Source organism: Lepus europaeus, chromosome X (assembly GCF_033115175.1).
Source record: "Lepus europaeus isolate LE1 chromosome X, mLepTim1.pri, whole genome shotgun sequence".
NCBI lineage: Eukaryota > Metazoa > Chordata > Mammalia > Lagomorpha > Leporidae > Lepus > Lepus europaeus.
This window is the reverse complement of record NC_084850.1, coordinates 55,313,607-55,325,821: the sequence shown is the minus strand read 5'-3', so window position 1 is coordinate 55,325,821 and position 12,215 is coordinate 55,313,607.

The window sequence follows — 12,215 nt, the reverse complement described above, 5'->3', positions numbered from 1 at the left end:
TTTGCTCTTCTGCCTGCTACAATTTAAGTACTCAATTTAAGGCACCACGATAGAAGCGGAGACCAGACCCTCACCAGAAAACCAACATGCTAGCCTCTCGACCTTAGAGTTCCCACCCTTCAGAAATGTAAAAAATATTGTTTCTTTGCAAATTATCCATTCTTAGTTATTCTGTCATAGTGGCACAAAACAGACTAAGAGTAGTAATTCTATAATTTTCTGTCGGTATTGTCTTAGTGGCATCCCACATATTTTGATGTGTTGGGTTTCACTGGAATTTAGTTCTATCGTATTTTAAATTTTTGAGACTTTATATTTGATTTAGATTGAGGTTTATTTTTTTCAATTTCCAAGGGTTTAGATTATATCATTATCTTTCTGTTATTTCTAGTCTGATTTCACTATGGTCAAAGAACACACTCTGCACTTTCAATTTTTTTAAATACTTTTTAAAATTTATATAAGGTAAGCAAATTTCATGTATTTCATAAATATACAGATTAAGGAGCAAGTGATACTTTCCATCTTACCCTCCCTCTTGCCTACACTCCTACCTTCCCTCGTCCTTCCTTTTTTTTTTTTTTATAGGCAGAGTGAACAGTGAGAGAGCGAGACAGAGAGAAAGGTCTTCCTTTTCCGTTGGTTCATCCCCCAAGTGGCTGCTATGGTCGGCGTGCTGCAGCCGGTGTGCTGCGCCGATCTGAAGCCAGAAGCCAGGTGCTTCCTCCTGGTTTCCCATGCTGGTGTAGGGCCCAAGCACTTGGGCCATCCTCCACTGCTTTCCCGGGCCACAGCAGAGAGCTGGAATGGAAGAGGGGCAACCGGGACAAAACCGGCGCCCCAACTGGGGCTGGAACCTGGTGTGCCGGCGCCGCAGGTGGAGGATTAGCCTAGTGAGCCGTGGCGCCGGCCTCATCAGTTCTTGAGAGGAGTTTTTAAGTCTCTGATTATTGTTGTGCATTTGACTATTTCTTATTTCAGTTACATCAGTTTTTGTTTTATATATTCTTTAAAGCTTGATTAGTTGAAACATACATATTAGGGGTCATTAATATATTTTGGTGGATTGGTCCTTTCTCATTGTGTAATATTCTCCTTCGTCTCTAGTAATTATTATTTTTGCTATGAGGATCAATTCTCTATAAATGTAATATACCTATCACTATTGTTTTCATGGTATATCTTCTTAGTCCATTTTCTGTTGCTATAACAAAACACCAAAAGTGGATAATTTATCAAGTTTAAAGTTTAAAGTTTAAAGACTGGCATTGTAGCATAGCCGGTTATGCTGCTTCTTGCAACAATGACATCCCATATCAGATTGCCTATTCAAGTCCTATCTGTTCCACTTCTGATCCAGCTCCCTGCTAATGTGCCTGGGAAAGCAGTGGGTGATGGCTCAAGTACTTGGGCATCTTCCACACACATGGGAGACCCAGATAGAATTCCTGGCTCCTGGATTTGGCCTGGTCCAGTCCCAACTGTTGCAAGCATTTTGGGGAGTGAACCAGTGGGTAGAAGACCTCCCTCTCTCTGGCACTCTCTGTCACTGCCATAGTTAAATAAAATACATCTTTAAAAAATGAATAGAAGCTTATTTGGCTCAACAAATCCATTCATACATACACCCTTCTACTTTGCTATAAAGTAGTAGTTCTGATATTCTTTCTGAAGGTTGAATCTGTTTACCTTCTATGTAAAGTCCTATTTTTTCCTATTTGGTGAAATAGGAAAAAAGGCATAAATAATGTATTTACTTGGTAGAAGTGACTTACAAAACCTTAAAAATTCTAGGAAGATTTAGAAATGCCCTTTCAGATGGAGTAGTGGTAAATGAAATTTTGCACTTGAACAATCATAGTGCTCAATAAGCATATAAATAATGGATGTTGAAAATTATAAGAAACACACTGAATATTTTTAATTTATTTTAAAAATATGAATATGCTATCTGAAGTTTCAAGGCAACAATGTGATGTCAGTATTTTCTGTCCTCTTCTTGGAAGTCACCCTCAAGCAACAAAATAACATGAAAAAAAAGATACAAACTCTATATTTTTTTCATTTGAAAAGGGGGTAGAGAAAGAGGGAGAGGAGAGGAGGGGAGGGGAGGGGAGGGGCGGGGCGGGGCGAGGCGAGGCGAGGAGAGGAGAGAGAGTATATAGTCCATCTGATGGTTCACATCCTAAATGCCACCAACAACCAGGACTGGGCCAGGCAGAAGCCAGGGGCTGGGAACTCAATCTAGATCTCCCATGTGAGTGACAGGGAACCAAGTAGCAGGAAGCTGGCTTGGGAAGCAAAACCGGGACTTGAACCGAGGCACTGTGATATGGAATGTGGACATCCCAAGCTGTGTCCTAACCACTGTGCCAATTGTTCGCACCACTGTATGTTTCATATTTTTTTTTTTTGGAGAGGAAGAGAAAGAGACAGAAAGCTCCCACCCACTGGTTCACTCCCCAAATACCCGAATGGAAGCCCAAGAGCTAGATCTAGTGCTTTGCCAGGAGCTCAATTACTTGAGTCATCATTGCTGACTATATGGGTTTGCATTAGAATGAAGCTAGAGTCAGGAGCCAGGTTCAAACCCAGGTACTCTTACATGAGACAAGGGCATCTTTACCACTAGGCTAAATAACTGCTTTTTGTTTAAACTATAGAGGCAAAATGTTGCAGCAAAAAAAGATGGCTGGAGTTGTTCCCAAAAAAGAAAGTCAAGCATGACTGCAGAAAGAAACTGAAAGGAAACATATGACAGCAAATCTTACAAAGAATTAGAAAGTTTCAATTCCATAAGGTAAGGTGGGCGCTTTGCAGTTGTAAAGCGATAGCTCCTCAATTTCAAAGCATGCATATACCCTGGCAGTGTGAGGTTTTCTGGATCTGATTTGCTTTCAAGAAACAGGAGCAGTATTATTGATTATGGAACTCATACAGATGATTTATATTTATTGGAAGCAATCTGTATTTATGGCATTGTGATTGGTACTGTGATATGCCAACAGCTGTCTTTTCCCTTGGATTGAGTTCTTGGCTCCTGGATCTGACCTACCCCAGCCTTGGCTGTTGTGGGCATTTAGGGGTGAACCAGCGGATGGAAGATCTCCATCATCTCTCTCTATTCATCTGACACACACATAAACACTCACTCCACACTCTGCTTTTCAAATAAAGTGAAAATAGATAAGAAAAAAAGTACAATAATGTTGCACAGTAGAAATGAAAACTATGCCAAATGTTTTACTATGAAAGCCAAAAAATCATCAAAGCAATATTCACTCTAGAAGGGCATGAAGAAGAGATATAAGAACTGTTATTATACAGAAAGAGACAATAGATAGATATGACAAGCTTAAACACTAGGAAAAAAAGAAAAGCAAACATAATGAAATGAAGTTGAATGGTCAACATTCTGGCACAGCGGATTAAGTCACCACTTGGAACACCAGCTTCCCATATTAGAGTACCACTTCAAATCTTGGCTACTCTGCTTCTAATCTGGGTTCTTGTTAATGCACCTGGAAGGTATCGGAAGACCACTGAAGTAGTTGGGCCTCTGCCACCCATGTAAGAGTCCAGCATGGAATTCCTGGCTTCTGGGTTCAGAGTGGTCCAAATCTGGCTGTTGTGGCCATTGGGCGAGTGAATCAGCAGATGGAAGATTTCTTTCTCTCCCTCTCTCCACCCGTCATTAACTCTCTTTCCCTCTTTCTGCCATTCTGCCTTTAAATAGTTTTTTTAAATGAAGATAAAATTATAACTCACATAAGGAAAAACAGATACTGTAATAAACATATTGAGCTACAAATAAAGTAGGGAAATCAGGCAGAATTTCATTGAAAACTGTGCTATGAGAATTAAACAGAAAATAACATGGAAGAAAAAAATTGTAATGTGCACATAGCAGAAATCTCTGAATAACACAGTAAAATAAATAAAAGGAAACAAATATGTTTTGCTATAAATAAAAAAACTTTTTAGAAATAAAGATAAAGCTAGTGTCTACATATTGAAAGTATGTATTTTCTCTTGGAATATTGACCCTGAATGGTCAACACTGAACCATGTTCTAATAAAATAACTGGATCTCAAGGATAAAATGTCCTCTGGTTATTGAGGCAGAAATACCAAGTTACTTGTACAGAGAAAATTATTAGGCTGGCTTTATTACTCCACAATCACAATCAATTCTAGAAGAAAATGTTTATAAAATTTTCAAGGAAATTATGAATGTTCTAGGGGGCTGACACTGTGCCTGTGACGCCAGCATCCCATATGCATGCTAGTTCAAGTCCCGGCTGCTCCTCTTCCAATCCAGCTCTCTGCATGGCCTCGGAAGGTAGTAGATGATGGGCCAAGTGCTTGGGCCCCCGCACCCACGTGGGAGGAAGCTCCTGGTTCCTGGCTTCAGATCAGCCCACCTGTGCAGCCATTTGGGGAGTGAACCAGTGGATGGAAGACCTCTCTCTCAGTCTCTCCCTCTCTCTGTCCGTAACTCTACCTCTCAAACAAATAAATGAAATACTAAAAAAAAGAATGTTCCAATGATTTATGCACTGAAGAAATAACTGGAAAACATCAGAAGGCCTATTAAGTACTGAATTGTTAGGAGTAAAATTTAAAAAGTGTGAGGTTAATGGTACCAGAAACCTCATAATAACCTTATAATCATTGAGGACCAAATTTAAGAAGCAGTGGGAGTTCTTCCATGCATTTTTCTTTATTATGTTGAATATTCAAGTCAAAAGTAGCATTAAAATTCATATATAAAGTAGTAAAGGCATATTACTCATCAATATGAAGTCAAGCAGTAAGAACAATGATATAATTACCTGTAATTAGATGGTGGATAAAAGGTAAAGTGTACATGGAAATTGGTGAGAATTGTGTTATAGTAATTATTGTACATTTTCTGTAACCCTGAGAATCTAATGTGTTAACAAATTCCTTTTAAAAATAAAAAAGGTAATACAAAGGTAGGAATGGGAAATAAAATAGGTAAAAAGGCACAGTATTTAATAACAGATTCTAAAGCAGGCTACCTGTGTTTAAATCCTAGCTACATAACCTTGAGTAAATTGCTTAACCTTTTTTTGTCCTGGATCTCAAGCACAAAAAATTAGTATAATAGCTCCACTCACTTTTATAGGAATGATATGAGGATTAAATGAGTCAATATATGCAAAGTACTTAAACTGAGCCTTAGCTGTCTATTACATTAAGTTTATATGACTAATTTAATAATATTAGTGATAATAATTATTCCCCTTTCATATGTATGTCTTGGGATTGATCAGTAGGAAAAAGAAAAAAAAATGCCAAATGCCCCTCTGGTATTTAGGAAGGAATGATTTGAATATAGGGCTTTGTTTATTTTTATTATTCTGTCCAACTATTATTACTGTCACTCTTTTCTATAGTATCCTCTGTATTGCATATAAGCAACCCAAAACTACAACTCCCAGGAGCCCTTTACATGGGTGGGTCTAGATTCAAGTGTTCCCTCAAAAAGGTACTTGTGCTAGATCATGAGGACAAAAGAGAAGAATCAGTTGGCAGCTGTAAACAATGGATGGCTATTGTGAGCCACTGCATGACAGATAGCAAATGGAAGTTTTGCAGTGGTTTCAGGTAACCTTAAGAAAACTTGTGTGATACTATTTGCCTCACTTAAATTCCAGGCTTACATACATATATTACCAAAAAGTTAATTAAATATATTAATTAGCAAATTAAAGAGTTAAGGAAAAAAATTAAAATAAACCAAAGGAAATCAAGTCATGAATTAAAAAAGTACAAGAAAAATTAATGATTTTTTTTTAAAAATCATTGATACTTTAAATAAAAAGCAATAAAATTGAAAAAATGATTAAGCTAATCTGGTCAAAATAAAACATGGGGATGTTCTTAAAGAATGCCAAAATAACTACTGAGACATCTAAAAATAAGGAAACTACTCTGTTCAACTTTGTGCAAATTTGAATACAGCAATGAAACATATATTTTAGAAAAATATGCCAAGACTCACCCAAGAAGATATAAAAAATCTACTTCAAAACAAGCATTAGAGCTAAACAATTTCACAGCATTTCTACCTCTTAGCATTTATCTTGCAGATAAATTTGCATATAGGAGAAATGGTGTATGCACAAGGTTGTTTAGTGAATATTATTTGAATATAGCAAAATACTTAAACAACCCAAACATTATCTGTAGTGTGCTGGTTAAAATGAAATAATGATACAGCAATTAAATGGAATAATATGCCATTGGAACAATCAAACAAAGAAATACATGTAAGTTGTTAGTGTTAATATGGGTCAATTTCAAGCTAGATTGTAAAGTTAAAAAAAGTCAGGTGTATAAATAGGTGTACAGTAGATTAGCAGTGCTTAAGAAAAAATATTGCATTTGTGTGCTTGTATATGCACATACATGTATATGTGAGAAGTATTTCTGAAAGTAGAAAAATTAACTAATACTATGAAATGGAACTTGGTGCCCAGGGGTACAGAAGTAAGAAACTTTTTCATTTTGTATTCTTTTTTACATTTTCAATTTTGAATAATATAAATATTTTACCTGCTTTAAATCAAATATAATTTAATTTTAAAATAATAAGGCAACAACAGAAACTTTTTTTTATCAAGGGAGGACTTGAAAATTAGTAGATGATTTAGATGTTTTGGCTCCAAATCCTAGCCCTTGCATGCTAGGACATACTAAAGCAAAACTGGGACAGCCTGGTATTTTTGAGCTTTATGAAATCTACTGTCCTTCAGTTTCTAAGTGAAATGCCAAATTTAGTATATGTGGAGACAAAATGGAATTTATTGCTTTAAATTCAAATTAAATCTTTTAAAACAATTTAGAGTCATTGAAAATAAAACCAACTTTGAAATTTAACTCACAAAATACACATGATTTTTGCCTGCAAAGACAAAAAGGCTTTACTGTGGAGACCCCAATTTGTAGTACATACTAAGAGGTAGTTGAATCTCAATTCAGGTTTAATAACTCATTTCCAGTTTAGAAAATTTCAGCAATAGTCCCTGTACAACACATAAATGAGAGTCCTAACAGACATCCCCACCTCAATTATAGTTGGATTTTAGGAAGCAGGAGAGAACTTGGAAAGATAACTTACATAAAGTAGAACAGGTTTGGTCCATCCTAACCTTCCTTGATATTTCATTAAGAAAACTAAGTCCTTGGAGTGGACATTTGGTATACTGGCTAAGACCATTTGAGAAGCCTGTATCTCATATCAGAGTGCTTGGGTTTGAGTTTCTATTCCTGATTCCAGCTTCCTGCTTATATGCACCCAGCCTGGGAGTCAGCAGATGATGACTTCATTATTTGGATCCCTGCCACCCATATGGGAGACCTGGATTGAGCTCCAGGCTCCTGATTTAACCTGGCATAGTCATGACTGTTGAAAGTATTTGGGAAATGAACCAGCAGATGGAAAATCTCTCTCCATCTGTCTTTCTATCTTTCTTTCTGTCTCTGTCTCTCTGAGTCTCTGGCATTCTCTCTCTCTCTCTCTCTCTCTCTCTCTCTCTCTCTCTCTCTCTTCCCCCTCTCTATCTCTCCATGAGTATGTCTACTTTTCAAATTAATAAAAATAAATAACATTTAAGAATAATAATAAAAGATACAAGTTTTTGGATCTAGTTCTTCTTTCCTTCCTAAAAATGTAATACGATTTGTACCTTCACTTGTACTGTTCAGTAGTATGTGACATGAGCCTCATTCAACCACTGGGAGATAATTCTTCTAAGATTTAAATGGTCTGGTTTTTATTTCCAAGTTTGTAAACAGCTTGCTGTGTAACATTGGATGACTCATAATATTTTGATATCCAACTTTGAATCTTTCCAAATTGGGCTGATAATATCAAAGGCTTAAAGCCATTTCTTTGTAATGGTCATAAAAAATAATGTTTCAGTGATGTATAGTTTTGGAGTCTGAAAAAGTCTCTTAGGTTAGACTAATACAAGTTAAAAAAATTACCATGCTAAAGCTACAGTGAAAATGTAAGAACAGTTTTGTCCTATCAGAAATCATTTGAGCTACATCAAAGCACAGGAGCTAGTTTAACTGTCCTGTATTAATTTTTGGTACATTAGAACAGTCAAGTCAGTCATGTGAACCCTTAACCATTTATTGTTAGTTGCCTAATGAGTAATTAAGGACGAGCTATTTCAGATTGGTCAAAACTTCGCTATGTTTTTGGGCTCTTCAAAAAGTTAATGGAAACCATGTATATTGTGAAAACACTATGCATGGCTTTCAAAAATTTTTTGCACCAAAATGAATTTAACTTCTAATTGTATTCTTGGCAAATGTTTTGAAGTATCTTCACATTGCATTATTGAATTGTCTTTTTAAAAATCTTTACTAAAGATTCTATACTAAGGAAAAAGCAAAATGCTTATCCAGAAAAAATACTTTGTGAAAAAGTATCTTGTACTCTGCAATGTCTTTCACAGATGGGAGCAAATGTCTCACCTGACAGTTTTTGACAAAACTCTTCCTCTTTTTTTTTTTAAAGATTTATTCATTTATTTGAAAGTCAGTGTTACACAGAGAGTGAAAGAGAGGCAGAGAGGAAAAGAGGTCTTCCATCCACTGGTTCACTCCCCAATTGGTCTCAATGGCTAGAGCTGTGAGGATCCGAAGTCAGGAGCCAGGAAATTCCTCCAGGTCTCCCATGCAGGTGCAGGGGCCCAAGGAATTGGGCCATTCTCCACTGCTTTCCCAGGCCATAGCAGGGAGCCAGATCAGAAGTGGAGCAGCGGGGACTCAAACTGGCACCAATATGGGATGCCAGCAGTGCTGACAGCGGCTTTACCTGCTACCCCATAGTGCCATCCCCAAAATCTCTTCCTCTTTAATTTGCAAGTTTAAATTCTGCCATGTTGCGGTTTCTTTAAAGTATATATTTATTGTAGTAGAATACATTAACATACAATTTACTATTTTGATCATTTTTAAGTGTATCGTTCTAGAACATTACGTACACTAACTTTGTTGTGCGACCATCACCAGTATCCATCTCAGAAACTTTTCATCTTACAAGGCTAAACTCTGTGCCTATTAAATAATAACTCCCCATTTTCTCCTTCCTCCTAATCACTGACAGCCCTCATTCTACTTTATTTCTCTATGAATTTGGTGACGTTAGGTACCAAATATAAATGAAATCATACAATATTTATCCTCTTATGACTGTCATATTTCACTTGGCAAAATGTCCTCAATGTTTATCCACATTATAGCTTGTGTCAGAATTTGTTTTCTATTAAGGGCTGAAGACACAACTTTGTCTAATGCATTCATTTATTGACAGACACTTAGATTGCTTCTACTTTTTGGCTATTATGAATAATGCTGTCACAAAAATGGTTGTAGAGTTCCTGCTATGAAAATGGTTGTTAAATACTTGATCTCACTTCTTTTTAGTAAATAGCCAGAAATGAAATTATTGGGTCATATGGTAATTCTATGTCTAAGTTTTTTAGGAATTTTCAGATCATTTTCCACAGCAGCTGCACCATTACACATTCCCACCAGCAATTCCAAGGGTTCTAATTCCTCATCAATACTTTTTAATTATTTCTTTTAAAAAATAGCCATCCTCATGGGTGTAAATGTATAATCTTAGTGAATCTTGAGTAAATGAAACGAATGAAAGCTTAATTAAATTATTTTTAGTGTTGTTTAAGTGGTTTTCAGCCACAGAACCTAATGCTAAAAACTTACATCGAAGCTTACAAGAAATAAAAACATGCCCATTCTGTTTAAAACAAAGGTGGGGGCAGCAGAGCTCTGCCAGTTTTCCAGGCTCCCATCCATATTCCTCTCTCTCTGGAAACCTAAAATGACACCTCAAAGCAGTAAAGCAGTGACAAATGCTTGAAATATTACTACTTGAATCCTATGAGTGTTCAGATATGTAACCTCTGCTTTGTTGACATGAATAGCCACTATTTCAGTCTGTAAAGATTTTTTCAGAAGTAAGGGCAAAGAAACAATTCAGGCCACACTTAAAACTGTTAAATATACTGTGTGAACCATACAAGTGCCCTTATAGTTCCTTAGTATCTCAAAATATTTGACAAATCCATTTTATCCCTAATCCTCTCAAATTGACTGGAAATGCATTGACATCATTGAAAAAGTAATTTCAAGCTGATGAACATTTCACTATCTTTATATTTTAAATATGAATAGTGTGGAATATAAATTGCTTGAATATTAAATCATGCTTATATGCATGATTTTCCAATAAATATATATTCCACAGAAAACACTACTTAGTGGATTCACAATACCCCATTACTCTTTAAGTGAAATCCATATTTGTAAATTTTAGCTTTATTTTAGAAAATTTTTTGATAATATTTTTAATTTTTTTAAAGATTGAGATAACATTTTAAGTTTACATTATAGTCAAAGGCATTAGCTCCACTAAATAAAGAGTTCAACAAATAAAAAGTAAAAAGACCATAGTTCAGCAAAAATATAGGCAAGGGCTATAAATGATAATCAAATGAAAAGATGTCAATTTCAGACATATAAAGTAAATTTAAAATAATCACAGATCATTTAAACTATAGTAGTATATAATTCTTAGAAATTTGTTTAACAGGTCAGCGCCGTGGCTCACTAGGCTAATCCTCCACCTGTGGCGCCAGCACTCCGGGCTCTAGTCCCAGTTGGGGCAGCGGTTCTGTCCTGGTTGTTCCTCTTCCAGACCAGCTCTCTGCTGTGGCCCAGGAAGGCAGTGGAGGATGGCCCAAGTGTTTGGGCCCTGCACCGGCATGGGAGACCAGGAGGAGGTGCCTGGCTCCTGTCTTTGGATCAGCACAGTGCGCAGGCCGTAGTGGCCATTTGGGGGGTGAACCAACGGAAGGAAGACCTTTCTCTCTGTCTCTCTCTCTCTGTCTAACTCTGAATGTTAAAAAAACAAAAAAAAAATTTGTTTAACAAAGATATAAAACGAAGTTTGACTAAACTATATTTGCAGTAATACTGATATATGCAGGTATTTCTTTGTTTTTTGATTTAAAAAATGATGCATATATATATATATATATATATATATATATTGGAATTTCTGAGACTCAATAAAGATACGTAATAGTGCAATGGTTGACAGCATGGATTCTGGAACCAGACTATGTGAGTAAGACCCTAGTTCTACTACTTAAAGCTATACCATCTTAGGTGAATAAACTAACTCCTTTGGGTCTCACTTTCCGACCTGCTAACAGGGATATAATATTGGAACCTCTTTCATAGAATTACTATGAGGATTAACTGGAGTGATACTTATAAAGTAATTAGAACAATGTTTGGCATATAATACTATGAATAAAATTAGATGACACTAACTCCTTTTTTTTTTTGACAGGCAGAGTGGACAGTGAGAGAGAGAGAGAGAGAGAGACAGAGAGAAAGGTCTTCCTTTGCCGTTGGTTCACCCTCCAATGGCCGCCACGGCTGGCGCGCTGCGGCCGGCGCACCGCGCTGATCCGATGGCAGGAGCCAGGTGCTTCTCCTGGTCTCCCATGGGGTGCAGGGCCCAAGTACTTGAGCCATCCTCCACTGCACTCCCTGGCCACAGCAGAGAGCTGGCCTGGAAGAGGGGCAACCGGGATAGAATCCGGTGCCCTGACCGGGACTAGAACCCGGTGTGCCGGCGCCGCAAGGCGGAGGATTAGCCTAGTGAGCCGCAGCGCCAGCCTAACTCCTCTTTTGATAAAAGTTATGTTACTGGGGCTGAGGCTGTGGCGTAGTTGGTAAGACTGCTGCCTGTAGTGCTGGCATCCCATATGGGCACTGGTTTGATTCCCAGTTGCTCCACTTCTGATAGAGCTCTCTGCAATGGCCTGGGAAAGCAGTGGAAGACGGTCCAAGTCTTTGGGCCTCTGTATTCACTTGGGGGACCTGGAAGAAGCTCCTGGCTCCTGGCTTCAGATCAGCACAGCTCCAGCCATTCCAGCCATCTGGGGAATGAACCAGTGGATGAAAGACCTCTCTCTCTTTCTCTGCCTCTGTTTCTGCCTCTCTGTAACTCTGCCTTTCAAATAAATAAATAAATCTTTTAAAAAATGGTTATGTTACTGCTATATATTCTTAGAGGTCTATTGAGTTCTGATACATATTTTCTGTGTGCTTGCTACCTTACTTTACAAAATCAA